The sequence below is a fragment of the Alligator mississippiensis genome, chromosome 5, assembly GCF_030867095.1.
Source record: "Alligator mississippiensis isolate rAllMis1 chromosome 5, rAllMis1, whole genome shotgun sequence".
Taxonomy (NCBI): Eukaryota; Metazoa; Chordata; order Crocodylia; family Alligatoridae; genus Alligator; species Alligator mississippiensis.
In genome coordinates, this window is record NC_081828.1 from 78465603 (window position 1) to 78481024 (window position 15422).

Here is a 15422-nt window from a genome sequence, read left to right on the forward strand (position 1 = left end):
CACTGCTAATTAGCAGTGTGGCAGGTTTTTTGACACAGGGAGGTCCTGGTGTCAAACAAAGGGGAGCACCGCACATGGCAGATGCATGCACCACCTAAACCTGGAGCCAGGCTAGTCAGAGCCAGACTTTGGCTAGCAGTCAGGCTCTGCATGCCTGGATTGCCACCACTAGAGCGCCAGGTAGGGCTCCTGAGTCCAGCCCAGGTGCTGGCTCCAGCCTCTCCTACCACATCTGGGGCAACTTGCTGCACATCAAGAACACACACAGGGGTGTCCCCTGGGTACAACTAACAGTGGCACAAATAAGTGGAACACATATTCCTGCTCATGGGGATGCACCCATGGGAGCTGACAGAAAAGTGTCTATGGGTACTTGAATTTCCATGGTGGTTCCTCAGTGTAAATTGATGGTTCTCAGTTTTGTGGGGGGTACCACCCTCTAGTCAGCTTACAGCTGCTTTTCTGAACCTACCTGGAGTCACTGAATTGCTATGGGGCTTTTTACTTCCCCCCTTTTGGGGGCTACAACCTGCACTTTGGGATCTGCTGGTGTTGATTAAAACTGCTGGGATTAGCCTTAACTTATCCAGGGGTCCTGGTTTTCTCTGTTTACAAATCACAAATTATCTGATTTTAAAAACCTGCAAATTCTCTGATGGGTTAAAAATCCCCAAATCTCCATTTTTCTGTGATTAAAATGAATGCCAGAGAGAAAGAGAGCGAGAGAGAGAGAGGTCAGTTGAACATAATGTTTTATTGATATATTTACAATTTTAAAGCAAATTGGAAGCCTACCAGTGCCTCAATCACTATAATAAAATAAATACTGAATACCTATACATTTTGGCATTTGATTTGGGGTTTTTTATCATGGAAAATCAGAGCTCCCCCTGCCCCCTTCGCTCACCAGGTCCAGCTGGGGCTATACCCCCTCCCCCACTGCTTTGTGGCACTGAGCAGCCCTGATATGCTGATGTCCTGCCCATGCCATTGCCCCTCACTCCCCACCCATAGCCCTGCTGGTGCCCCTCACTCCCCACCAACAGCCCCACAGCCCTGTTGGTGCCCTTCACTCCCCACCCACAGCCCTCCTGGTGCCCCTTAAACCCCATCCACAACCCCTGCCTCCCCAGCCCTGATGGAGGGGGCCCTGAGCTGCCAAGGCTACGGGGTTAGGGACACAGGTCTGCAGCTGCCTCCCCCTATCCCCCCAGCAGTGCCCAAGCCCCAGCAGCTGCCTGTGGAGGCAGTGGCTGCTGCTGCAGAGCAGAGTATGGAGACTAGCTCCCCGTCCCCCATGGGTGGCATGGCTGAAGTGAAGCCTGTTGGGAAGGACGGATGCAAGCTGTGAACTTGGGGCTCCCCACCCTGCTGCCCTCCCCCCCGGGCCTCCATGACCCAGAGTGTGGGCCCCGGCACAACAGGGCAGAGGGGAGCTGGTCAGGGAAGCTCATTGCTGCCCCTGGGAGCACCATGCTGCCCTGGCAAGTCACCCCCTGCCCTCCCAGCAGCAGTGAGGGGCACAACTCTGTGTTGCTGTCCCCACTGCTGGCAGGTGGGCAGGGGGCATCTTACCATGGTGGCACAGGGCTTGCAGAAGCAGCACAAGCTTCCTTGCCACGCTCTGCCCTTCCTCACTGGGTTGCGCTTGCTGAGCCACTGAGGGGGAGGTCAGTATGGTGGGAAGCCTGAGCCTGCAGTGGGCAACCCGCATCCAGCCCCGCCCCATGCACAAACCTGGGGGGCATGTGCTCCCCATTCCCTCTGGGAGTGCATGCAGCAAGGGGAATACATCCCCACCACCGCCTCCTTGACGAGCTGCCTACAGCTCCATCCCACTCCCCGCTGGGGCCCTGCGGCCGCACATTCCAGCCCTGGACCCCAAGACCCATACACCACCCCAGCTGGGCAGCAGCACCAGCCCAAGCCCTGACCCTATCCAGCTCCCTCCCTCAGTAGGGGGGCCTCAATCCCTCTCCAGACTTACCTGTGGGGAGCTGCTCTCCAGGCTGCCTGGTGGCCATGTGCATGTTGGAATTATACCAGCCTGAAAAGGGAAACCCACTGTTTCCCATATTTTCTCCTTTAAAGGCGAAAATCCAGGTTTTACCATGTTTTTCCAAGGTAAGTAAAAAACCCAGATCCCTGCTTATGATACTGGAGGAAGACAGGCTGCTTTACAGAGAAGCAAAATCAGCATGCTCTGTCCTCTTCCATTTGCTCCTCAGATATTTTCCTCACCCTTCACCCTACATGCTCCTCTCTTTAGGCACAAAGATGCACAGCTATGAAGTAGGAGATAGCTACAGAAGATGATGAAGGTGCTATAGGATCAGTAAGCTATTTTCCCCAACTTTACAACCAGTGTAAAAAATATCACTATGCAGTGGGGATTCTGCAGATTATCTTCAACTGGCCCCAGTGTGTTGCGCACTGGAGAATTATGGAGCATCACAAAGAGAAAGAAATTGAGTTGACCAAAGTAATTTAGCAGATGATGGAACCTGGCATCATTCCTTTGCATTAGGTAATTGTGAAGAGTGAAAAAACAAGAGGGCTTTTTCCTAGTTTTCAAAAGAAAAAAAATGGGGGGAAAGGCTTTAAATTAAGCCTTCCCCCACTGAAGGAAATAAGATTCTTGCCACTGACCTCAATGAGAGCAGGATTGTAATAGTAAAGTCTGACTTTCATTTCATACATGCACTGATATAGATAAGGAATAATCCCAATAAGATCAATAACACTTCACTGGTGTTATGTTGCTGTGAGAGGATACTAAAGCCTTCAATGTGTACACATATTGTCCTTACACATCCAGACTGGGTGCCAGATAGCCCTGAGGTGTACAGTCCTCCACCAGTAACCCTTTATACAAACAAATTGTATGTATTAACTTTGCTGCCAAATTCAGAAGCCATCTGAAATTTTGATCCTAAAATCATTGTCTTTAATTACCCAGCAACATATATAGTGCTTTGAAGAAATTCTTGCAGAAGATTAATCTGTCCTGATGAAGTTAATATTCTTTATGGTTATCTTTATGTTGGTTCCACGATTCAGCAAGATGAGGGAGAGGTATTTGTGATAGTATACAGGAAACGTTTGCATGTAGAGAGCGTACATTGATAAAACAGTACATAGTCCCCTAGCAGGAATGACATTAAGATCCAGAGGATAAGGAATAATTGAAATTGCAAAATTACTTATTTATTGAAATGGAGGTATTTTTCTATCACTACAAGAGCTCACTGAGCTCTTGGAGTATAATTCAGAACAGTCATTTTGCCTATAGTTCACAGTACATTTTATATGTTCTCCCACACCATTAGAATAATAGAGACAGGCTTGCTTAATCTGCTCCTGGTAAAACAGATGCTTGCCAGAAAGTAAAAAACATTCACCAAATGGTTTTAATTGGAGGCAAATCTAAATGAAAGAATAATTTCATCTGATGTTTATAGAACTCATGGTGCAAGTGGATATGGTGGTGTTAAGGGGGACACAATTAAAATCCATGTTGAAGATTCAACTGGTGGGTGCAATCTTCTGTACTAGCCATGCTGAAAGACTTTGGATGCAAAAATTGGTAGACAGAACATAGGCTTTCAAGGGAGCTAGCATGTGTTATGTGCAGTGAGATTAAGAATCATGGAAACTCAACAAAAGGCAGCGTGGAAGTGGGGAGCCTGGAACAGAAGCCATTTCTATTCTGTACTACTGAGATGGGAAAACATGCTTGTACAAAACTGATACAAAATGACTCCTGTTAGGTTTAAAGTCAAATACCCAGTTATGGATTATTAAGGGGATCCAAGAAATCATTTAACTTAGGGCAACAATCTGTCCTTTTATTGCTAGAAATTGGAAAAATTGTGTTGTTTACAAGTTGACCTTTTATTCCCTCAAAAAAAAAAAAAAAAAAAAAGGAACCGTAAAAGCTTAATTTACACACAAGGGTTAATCTATCATTGGGCATTTATTGCATTACATGTCCTCTATAACGCCTGATTTCCATGTGTTTTTTTTGTTGATTCTCACAAAAACACTGAATATATTATCTGCATAAAGAGGGAATGGAGTGAAAGCTGTTTATCCTGAACATTCACTTGAAAATGTGGGGTTGATTTCTTTGATCAAAACAATATGATAATTGCTTGACACCATTATATAGTACAACTAGCAAATTGCCCATCAAGGATGACAAGGGAAGGGGAGCCAGCGGGGATGGAGCCCTGTGCCCCCCTCACCCCCCCTTTGGGTCCAATCCCACTCCACTCCCCTGTCCCCCCTTTTGCTCTTCCCCCACTTCCCCCCTTCCTCCCTGGCTTTGGGTCCAACTCTGTGGCCCTCTACCCAGTTCGGGTCCAACGCTGCTCCACCCCCACTTCAGGTCTGACCCCACCCCCCCTTTGGGTTCAACCACAGTTCCCTGCCTCCCCCGATTTTGGGTCCAACCTCACCCCCCCATTCAGGTCCAACCCTGCCCACCTCCACTTTGGGTCCAACCCCTCTCTCCCCCTCCCCTCTGGTTTGGGTCCAACCTTGCTCCCCTCCCCCCCCTGGTTTGGGTCCGACCCCACCCAACCCCTTCCACCCCCAGTTTGGGTCAGACCCTGCTCCCCCTCTCCCCCCTGTTTGAGTCTGACCCCGCTCCCCCTCCTCCCCCCCTCCTTTTGGTCCAACCCCACTATGATGGAGGGGCTCCTTTTCCTCAGCTGGCCCTGCCACTTTTAAAGTGCTCTACCCAATTAAAAAAATTTTTTTGGCCTGTGTGGAGGTGGGGTGGAGGGAGCCATGGCATTGGAGGCTGCAGGAGGAGGCAGCACGGGGGAGGGGCTCCCATTTTAACTCAGCTGGCCCCGCCCCCGGCCACCCAGCCAGTCAGTGCATGCGCAGTTGGGCAAAAGCATTACAGACAGACAGACAGACAGACTAAGCCTTTTATTATATTAGAATGGTGGGAAAGACAGGGGTCAAGGCAAGAAAGAAATACTGATGTCTTTGGGCCTGACTTAGGTACTTGGATGGGATATAATGACCCATGCTATATAGATCAAATTAGATGATCCAATGGTCCTTTCTGGACCTAATTCATATGAAACTATGAATATTCCACTCTTCAGAGGAAGCAAATATTGAGTTCCTAATACTTTAGCTATGCATTGAAACTTCCAGCTGCATATCCAAACCAAAATTCAGTGCCAAGATTTCTATTTGATATCATTATTATTCAGTGTTATTATGTTTGTTTTATTCTACACTTTTTACTGAGGTGGGCACACTAGAACTCCCTGTATCTAAGAGCTGTCAGTTTTGACTAGCTGGACCTTTCCGGCGTGATATTGTATTTGATTCCTCATTTATTCTGCTTGTTTACACTCTGTTTTTCATGTTTGTTATAGCTTTTATTAATGCGCTTTGATAACAGGGCACTGGTTGCAAGACAGGGATTCGCACTGCTTTGTTTTTTTCTTTTGTTCACTTTACAATGAAGATTAAAAAAAATAAGCTTCAACAGCCTAGATGGATGGGCTTGGATTCAAAATTTACCTGCAAGTAACAAATGCTGTAATACAGATCAGCCAGATAGGAGGAAGGGAAATTTATAAGAAAGGGCTGTTCTGGCAATATTAATCTGACTCACGTAGGCTGGATGATGAATCACACAAGGTTTGCAGTTACTACTGAGCTCTTTCAAAAATGGGACAATAATAGTGCAGAGGGGAAGAAAGGTTTAGGAAGGGGAGAGAGGTAGAAGCACAGCTAGTCAGTGATTCAGGAAGTCAGGCTAGGTGAACTGATGGTCCTTTTTGGCCTAAATGTTGATGAAACCATAACTATGCTACTATATACTTCACACAAATTTACTGAGTAAATTTTGTCCATGTGCTCCAAAAATTGTAATGAACCTTTACAATAAGCATGCAGATATTTTTACTGAATTGTAGTGGTCATAGAGCTATTTTAGGACAGTTAATTTACAGGCTATATGAGAGTGAGGAGATTTCTTAACAAAACATTAAATAACAGTACAATGCCATATTAGAGAACCTAATGAAGAGCCCAGTTTTGGAAGGGGTCTTGGGAGATAGTGAAAGCCCTTGGCTCTATCAGGAATAGCAGCAGTGGAGAGTATTGCTAGCAGATGCTTAGGAATGATCAGGATCCAGCCCTGTCTCATTCAGATGGTTCAATTCTATACAGATCAACTGAAGCTAGAGTAATCTAATTGGACAAGATGTTGCATTTCCTGGGAAATAATAATGCTTAATGAGGTTTTCCTGATATGGAGCCCCTGTGCAACTTAGTTTCACATGAGGCTCCCATTAAGGGTGAAATTCATCCCTGCGCAAAGATCTGTCCTACATACCAGACAAGCCCAGTGTTACTCAGGGCACACATTAATGATATAACTCACTCCTCTTGAAAAAACCTACAAAAAGCAACATGCACCACTGAAGTACAGGCAAATTCTGGTCCTAATGAAATCAGGTGCCAAATTCCTATTCACTACTATGGGTCCAGGACTTTTAACAGTGCTTCGTGAAGGGCAGTTATGAAGGAATTAATTTCATCCGGCATTATGGAAGCATATGGTTTGAGTAAAATGAGCCCGCGCTTCCTCTTGCACTGTTTTTAGCATCTGAGGGAAAGAATGAGATAAAAAAACCCAGTAAAATATTTTTCTCTTCACAATCCACCTGTGTAATTCCCAGCAAGAACAATAAAGTTGAATTGAGAAGAGAAAATACCTTAGTGTTTTGGATTACAGAGCTTGCTCTTCTCTCCTACATGAAGAGATTTTCTTATTTAGATGCAGTAAAGCTCTATAAATGGAGGAATGAGAACATAGTGTGGTATTTTATTCAGCACTTATAGCATGGAGAAAAGTTAAAATAAATCTCTATGCTTTCAGACTCTTAAGTGAGGGATGATGCATTAGACTCCCTGATTTTATTAGATTTGTCGGGAAATCGGAGCTGCTCTGCCATTTCTAGAGCAGAATTACAGGCTTCATTTAAAGAGAGATGCAAAGCACACACATCATCCTGAAAGAGATCAACATAAGCATTTTCTATAGCATGAGTAATGTTTACTGGAAGAAATCAAATTACTCTGATGCAGGCCATCTGTTTTCTTTGCATGCAATCATGTAAGTGTTTTAGGACAAGCCATCCAATTTAATCAATTGTACATCTTTTATGGAAAGGCAAGGCATTTTATAATAAAGCCTGTTTTGGATGACAAATGTAAGGGATTTAAATAATAGCTTCCTCAGCAAGGCCAAAATATGGAGTATAGGACATTAGCAAGAGTCACCAACTTTTTGAGAGCCATATTGTAATGACTTTTTTTTTTGAACATGTGAACATTCATCCAATTAGTTTTCAAACTGATAGGAGAGGTAAAATTGGTATCCTATAGACTATTTTTTGTGTCCCAGATTACTTCCTACATTTAATAAAGAGGGTGTACAGTAGCTCTATTTTGTAGCACAGCTATTGTGATAAGAGTAGGTTGGGGATGGATGTTGTCCAATGACCAGAAGTTTTATTTTTGGAAAAGATTGTAGTAAGAAAGGCTTAGCTTGTCTGAAAACACTCAGTGAAATGACATTACAGGAACTTAGATATACGGTAAGTCCAATGAAGCATGTGATTTATTTCATACTTTACGGGAAGAGTACTCATGGATATGTGTGGCAAACAGTTCATTTCAGCACATGCTTAATTGAGTGTGCCATCTTATTTTTGTATTATTGCTCACAGTGCCTCTGAATCATATTTTGCTCTTGGGTGCACATTTGTGGTTTTCCTTGAATTCAAAGAAGCTGCATGAGTGCAATATCAAATGTTGTACTTTGTAGAAGCAAATTGCATTAAAATAAATGACAGTAGCAATCATGTATGGGATACAAATGGAAATTTCATGAGAAGACTGACTACTCTTTTAAGTAAGGTCAACATATATGACATTTTATCAAATACTTCAGTAGTTTGCCTAAGATTATTGTCTTACCCAGCCATGTAAAATACCATGGGCTAACATTTATCCACAAGGATAAATGGAAAGCCAAGCAGAGCACAGGTTTGTGTCCTGTTTCTGGCTTCTTGGAAAAGACCTAGTACTCTACACTGGTTTGTCCTGCAGAAGGAACCTCAGGTGAAGTAATAAGGCCACCCTAGCAGTTCTTTGTATGCTCAACTTCTGTCACTAGGGGATGGAGCAAAGATCCCTATGTCTCACTAATCCCCAGCTTTCAAAACAGCCCTTGTGGCTGATATTTGACATAATTAAGAGCATCTTGAGTACTATATTAATCTGCTCCAGGGGACTTCCCCAATGCTCAGGTATTAGCAGATCAGGGAGTATTTATGGCTTCAAACTCCAGTGAACACCCCTTGACTGCAGCATGTCATCAGGTCAAGAAATCAGTAGGAACAGATCAGGCTAACCATCACTAGTATTCATGTCTTTGTTAGCTCCAGTAAAGAAATGGCTCATCAACAACCAAAACACGGCACATAACTGACAAAATTACACCAGGATTTATAGATCAAAATGGGCCAGGCATGGTCTTCAATTTTCCTCATAAAAAGAAAAGTTAAAATGAAATGTAATTGTTGAATGTTTTTAGCAGATATTTCTGCATTTTATGGAAAAATGCATAATGCATATTTTACTTCAGTCCTTTCAAAAAAAGTTTGCATTTTGGCTGGGGGGAAATCCAGTTTGTTTGTTTTTTCACTGTCTTACTCCATTTTTTCATTGAAAAAATTAAAAAGTGAGACTGAGAGGGATCATTCACCCCACTTTGTTTCCCTAATGGAATAGGACAGTATCTTTGCCAAAAAGAGAGAGAATTAAAAGATGAGAGTGTGAGGATTACAAAAGTGCCTCTCTTCAATTTTTGCTTTCTTTTTCCTCATTTTCCTAGGGGAGAAGGTGGTCATTTCTCTACAATATTAAAAGAACCACAAATAACTGCAAATAATTACTTTTGTTCTTGTTTTTCAGTAGGTGTTCTCCAAAAAAAAAAAAAAAAAAAATCAAACACATTCCCAAAACAGATTTTTCATGTCTCTCTTCAGACTACTGCCACAAAAAAATCATTTTGGGCCAAATGAAACAGTTCATGCAACCAAAACAAAACATTTTATTTCCATGGGGTTTTTTAAAATGAATTAATTGAATTCAAATACATTTAGAATTTCAAGTAAATCAAAACATCTTGTTTAGCAAGGATACCAGTGAATCATTTCAACTTCTCTGAAAATGTTCATTTGGGGGCCCAAAAATATTTGAAAAAAATTGGCAGGAATTTGCAAATAGTTTCCATACATAGGAGACTGTTCCAATAGATGAGAATGTTTTGTTCAGTGAATAAATTGCTCATCTGAAAAAGTATGTGTGTCCATCTCTGATTTTAATGGAAAAGTATAACCAGATCTGAGAATAGAAACTCTTAAAGACTATACCTTTAGAAAAGTTTGTATTTCACATTACTCAGAACCTACAGTTTATTTCCTTATGGAACACAAGGTAGCAAGTCCCAAATTATATGATTATCCTGATTACATTTTGCCAAAGTACCTGCGTTAACTTAATCAATAATAAAATATTTTGTCCCATGAGCAATTAAAAATAAGCTCAGTGGATAAGAGGAATCTCAGATTCTCTTTCCCCACATTGCCTACTCACCCACTTCTCACTTTCTGCAGCTGCCCATCTGTCTTTAGCTCTCAGTTCAGGGCAGTGGATAATAGCTAGCCCACATGTGAGGAGATAGGAGTGGTGCCTCCTGAGATACTGGATGGCCACAAATTGCTAGTATTGGCCTCTTGGAGCAGGCTGAAGTTACTAAAACATCAGCTGCCTAACACCAACTGGAGATAGTCCTCATCTGAAGAGGATTATTTCTGAGATGCTCAGAGGGTACTTAACTAGTTTTTTCCTGCCTTAATGTATGGAAACTCCACTCTCAAGAGTGTTTAACATGTTCAAAAGATAATTGAATGAGTTTCTCCAGGTAAGGTAATTACACCCTCATAAAATAAGTCCCAGGACCTAATAAGAAACTATACCCTGTGATTAGTTGATTGCATAACTGACCATAATGAGTTTTTACACCTAACAGAATCATAGAATTTCAGGGTTGGAAAGGACCTCGAAGCATCTGGGTCATGAATGCAGGATGGCTATTTCTAAACCATCCTGCTCCAGTGCTTATGAAGCTTTCCCTTGAATGAAGGCAATTCAATAACTTCCCTGTGCAGTCTATTCCACTGGCTTGCTGTTCTAACAGTAGGGATTTCTTTTCCTGAAATCTAATCTAAAACTGCTTTGCTGACTTTGTGTTTCTCCCTCTGTAGCAAGGGAGACTAATTCTTCTCTCTCTTCTTTGTGGAAGCCTTTCAGATATTTGACACCTCTTTGTGCTCAGCTATGCCACAACCCGGATGGGTCTCTGGGTGCTACTCCAGGTGGTGGTGGAGAAAGCTCCTGCTTCCTAGTACGTGGGGTAGGAAATAGATTATTTGAACCAGCACTTAGGCCTGGTTCCCTCCATGCTTTGACAGCTCATCAGGCTATTTATTTGCTTGTTCTACATACTCCCACTCTGAGTAGGCTGAGACCCTGCAGAGCCTCCTTTCTGCTGCCCAGGAAGTCTGATTCTGGTCCTTAAACCATTTGCCATGTTTTATTATCCTGTCCATCTTTCTCTGAACAGCTTCTATTGGCTCTATTGAAGACATAATGCTATGACTACTGGTTCACAGGTCTGACTGGACAGGAGAGAGACCATTCCTTTGTCCTCATTTACTACATTCAGCTTCTGGTTCCTGATTTTTTACTTTCTCATGACCCACACTTTCTCATGGGGGTTCACTTACCCTTCTCTTCTGGGTAAGGTATTTTTACCCACTAAACAAACAGGCATAGGAACCTTTTCTGGGCCCACAGGCCGCCTTGGTGTTGGTGTGCACAGCACCATATACTAGCTCAAGCTCCTCAACTTCACAGCAAGAAATCCTGAGGAAGGTGCTGTCAGGAATTTGTTGAGGCTCCACAGCATGGAAAGAGAAGGTGCTCTGTAGTAGAAGGTGGCTGAAATTTCCCCTGCTTCCAGGATCACTGACTGTGGTTCCCAGAGTATGTTGAGAAATAAATAGATAGGGACCTGTACTGCCTGGAATACTTGTGCATCAAAACAGAGAGCTCTGTGCCATGGCTTTTTATCATTCAGTTAATGGCCTTATATTTGCTAGAAAATACAGAGGCATCTAACTACCAGTTCTGAGAGACCATCAGCTATAGACTTCATCCAATTCCAAAAAAGAAATCCTTGATCAAGCCCATAGAAAGCATATCTATCTTTCCCATGGCTTAAATGTTTTTAGCTATGCTGTTCTCTGAAATCTCCGTTTCGCACCTTTCCATAACTAGTTTTCTACTGAAGGGACAGGAATTTAGTGAATGAAAAAAAAAAGTCAGTTTGCTGGGAAACAAATGCAAATGAACTTGGACTTAAGTAGTCAGGGCTTCATCCTCTAATTCCTGACAAGTAGGTTATGGGACTTGTCAGAAGGTCTGTCAAGTATAAGTGAGTCAGCTTGGAAAACTGTGGAAGGTTACAGGTACCTGAAGGGATCCGTTCCGTTTTGCCCCGTTAAGAGGCCTCAGATGCAGAAGAGAGAGCTAATGTGGCAATAACAGAAGTTGTGTCAGAGAAGGAAATGCAGTTTAGGTGTTGGCATCGATACAGAAACCATTGTCATGTGAATGTAATATGTATAACAGCAGGAGCAACCAGGGGCAGTCTGTAGAGCTGTGCTGACTGTTAATTTGGACTACAATCCCAGAAACCCCCAGGGGCTGTGGGGCACAGAAAAAGGAAGAGGAAGCTTGAGGTGGGAGTAAGGGAAAGAGAGCAGCATGCACATGGGACCTGGTCAGTCCTACACAGAGGAGTGCATAGTCGAGCTAGAAATCTCACTGGCCCAGTCAGCCAGGACCCTAGACTGAAGGAGCTGGGTTCAACCATGGGGACAGCTGCAGGCTGCTGTCTGAGTACTCTAGGGACTAAAGGCTTGTTTGGGGAGACCTCCCTAGGTGCATGGGGGAAATTAAGGTGCTGCATGTATGTTACCACGGTGTTGATGTTTCTTTACCTTTTCCTTTTCCCTTCCTTTGGTCTGTTGGCTTGTGCCCCAAACTCCTATGATTTTCTGTATAAAAGTGGGAACTCCCCCTTGCTTCTTGTGTTGGTATCTGGGGCTGCAGGTTTAGCTAACCATAATAAAAGCTATGCATGATCTCCTATGAGAGCAGACAGGCCACTCCAAGCATAAATCTCCCCCATTCTGTAATTCTCTGCTTCTTCCACTAGAAGTTGTTGAGGATGCCACATGACTTTGGGATCTGTGTTAGGGAAGGATTTGGGTTAGGATACACACTGAAATTCTTCCACCTGCAGCCAGGAGCCCACCCCACCTGGGAATCCTGGTGCTATTCCTCCTTCATTCCCTATAACAGAACAATAAAAGAGGAACTCCATGAAATAACTGTCTTCACCTAATAACTATCTTTTGCGAGAGAATGGCTCTCAGAAACTAGTAACTATTGTCTGTTTGAAGACTGAAACAGGTGTAAGAGCCAGCATCTGCCCCCTGGGCACAAACAAGAGCTGGGCCAGCTGTGATAGGTGAGCCAGCAGTGGTAGCAGCTGCCATTCATATGTCCCACTAGCCCACCCCTCACTATTCTACTGCTCCACAAGTTAGGATTATTTGTTCTAGGTTACGTGTAAATAGTATAATTGAAACAAGTTATGCAAAGAATATACACAGGCTCTACTGATTTCTCCTTCAGTAAAAAAAGCTGACTTGCAAGGTTGCAAACATCTGTCATCATTCAGCAGTGGAGCAACAATACTGTGATATGCTGGGCTGTAAACCCTTCATTCTCCTGTACTAAATATTGTAGTAAATGATATAGCACCTTTGTAAAATATAGTAAAAAGAATAAATGATATAGTATCTTTGCAACTATCAGGGGACATTCAAACACTATAATAAATAACAGTATAGTTTCTAAAAAATGCAGTAGTCCTTTGGTAATCAGTTTATCTGTTTTTAATCTGGTAATATATTTCCTCACTCCCCATTTATTTCCCCAATTCATAATTTTTGTATATTTCTTTTAAAGATAGTCCTCTGTGCAATGGATATGTGCTGTAGGCTTTGACTCATAAGCACTGCTTTTAAGTAAGGGTCAGTACTGGTGACTGAAAGCAATAAAGGTGTCGATCCCTATAAATATAAATGAAAGTTGGATTTAAGAATCCCAAATATTCCTAGGAGTATCAATATTTATACTACTTTGGCTCCTTGCATAGAAAACAAAAAATGTCTTCAAATTCAACTCGCATTGAAGCAGTTTGAACATTATTACTACAGGGAATTTAAAAAGCTAGTAAATGATTAAATGCATAATTAAAGGTTCTGCATTTAATTCTGTCACTTGAGTGATTTATGGTTTCCATTATTTTGTCTAAGTAATATACATTTTTGGTATTTCTTTCTTTCATTGTTAATGTCTATAATCTTACAGAAAGGAAATTTATCACAAGGAGAGCTCTTCTATCCCCAGCTGCAGCTGAGAGGAGAATTAAATCAAAACAACAGTAGGTATCGTACACTCCTTGTTGAGGTCAAAGGGAAAGTCATGAAGTGCTTGTAATATTGGGCCACAAATGTTTCATTTACAGGAGTTATGAGGAAAAAGTAATATCTCATCTTCAGTGCAGTTCTATTTCCTATGGTCAAAACTGGAGCCTTTTAAATTCAGTTGAATGACTAGAGCCAATAAAGGATTTAGGTGCCTTCTGGTTAGTCTGGTGGACTTTCAAACTCATTGTTGGGCCCTCTATAGTTAGGCACCTCATAACAGCATGCAAACTGACAGAATACACAGATGAATAAATTATAGCAGGTTAAAAAAGGCAATAGAGGAGCTTGCCTTACAGGAGTCTTAGGGTTCCTTCTGCCTTTGGTGAGAGTTGTAAACATCTGGCTACAGGGGAGCTGGAGCAAGAGAATCACTCTATCCTTTTTCTTGAAGGCATGTTACTATGCAGCTAAAGATGAAGGTTCATAGAACCAAAAGGAGTGTTGAAGAGGACATCTGATTCTCTGGACTGTAATTAGGGCACTTTTCCATGACATGAGAAACGTGGGTTTGAATGCCTTCAGGCAGAGGGTCTAGAACTCAGGTGCCTTGCTTCCTGGGCTGGTGTTCTAACCACTTTGCTATTACATAAATTTGGACAGCACTAGTGCTACTGCTGCCTACTCCATCCATGCCTCAAAAAGAAAACAGTTGCATCTGGGGGAGACTCAAGATGTTGGCATGTGTTTGATATGTTCTGAGCACATCAAACGAAGGGGATGCTCCACCTAATTTTGGGTGGCCAGTGGGACCTAGGCAACATTGGCAATGCATAGGGGGTGCATGTGCACCCCCTGAGCATGGCAGCACACCCCTACAAAAAGGCACCGCCAACACTGCCAGTGGCGCCTGCAGGCAGTCACTGCTCACCACCCCCCCTGCCGCCGGCACTGCCAGTGGCATCTGCAGGCAGTCTGCAATCACCACTGGCCGCTGCCGACACTGCCAGCAGCACCTGTAGGGGGTAGCCAACAACTGGTTGGTGCTCACTACCCCACCCCCGCTGCTGACAGTGATGTGGCTGCCTGCAGCAGCTCCACGCTTACTACCATCACGCATCTGCCGCTGACTGCACTGCCACCACCTGCCGGAGCTCACCATATCCCCCCTCCCAGCCCCCGGAGGCACGTGGTGTTCATGCTAGGCAGAAGTTAGGTGTGTCTCTGCTTAGGTGGGCGCAGGCAACTGGGGAATGTTTAATTCAAGCAGGTGTTCTGCACACCACTGCTCAGCTCCTCTCCAAGTTAGCAACAAATACTTGAAGCAATACCATCCCTGTAGAAAGAACTGGTGTCTTCCTGTCAACCCTTTGGCTAGGGACAGACATTACACATAAACTGGTTTAAGTAATCAGAAACTGGTTTAAATCTGTAACAGAACAGACATTCAGTGCACATAAACCAGTTTGAAAATGGCTGAAACTGGCTTGAGAGAAACCTGGTTGAATGCAATATCAGACTTAACTGATTTGGCTCAAACAGGTCTGTCCCAGACCTCTTCCACTGTGGATTAATTCCACACCTGTCCCAGAGCAGGGAAGAGCGGCAAGACCTGCACCTGTAAGCCCAGAGCTAAGACCTGCAGGACCAGACTGAGAGGTGGGAAGTGTAGGCAAAGACCTGACGATCATCAATCATATGTGCTAGAAATGGAGTCGAGGGAAGTTGCAGACCAAAGAATGCAGAAAGCTA

At 43.3% G+C, this 15422-nt stretch overlaps 1 protein-coding gene and 1 long non-coding RNA gene across 11 annotated transcripts in view; one reads left to right on the forward strand and one right to left on the reverse strand.

The window, feature by feature from the left end:
- The window catches only part of LOC132250634 (uncharacterized), a 46649-nt gene extending 36742 nt beyond the window's left edge, over positions 1 to 9907 (reverse strand). For both annotated transcript variants that reach the window (XR_009462228.1, XR_009462227.1), the window contains exon 1: positions 9703 to 9907. This is a non-coding gene — a long non-coding RNA (uncharacterized LOC132250634). The remainder of the gene's footprint in view (positions 1 to 9702) is intronic.
- The window catches only part of LOC102558349 (poly(rC)-binding protein 3), a 929340-nt gene that overhangs the window by 143501 nt on the left and 770417 nt on the right, over positions 1 to 15422 (forward strand). The gene's annotated exons all lie outside the window — the stretch shown is intronic.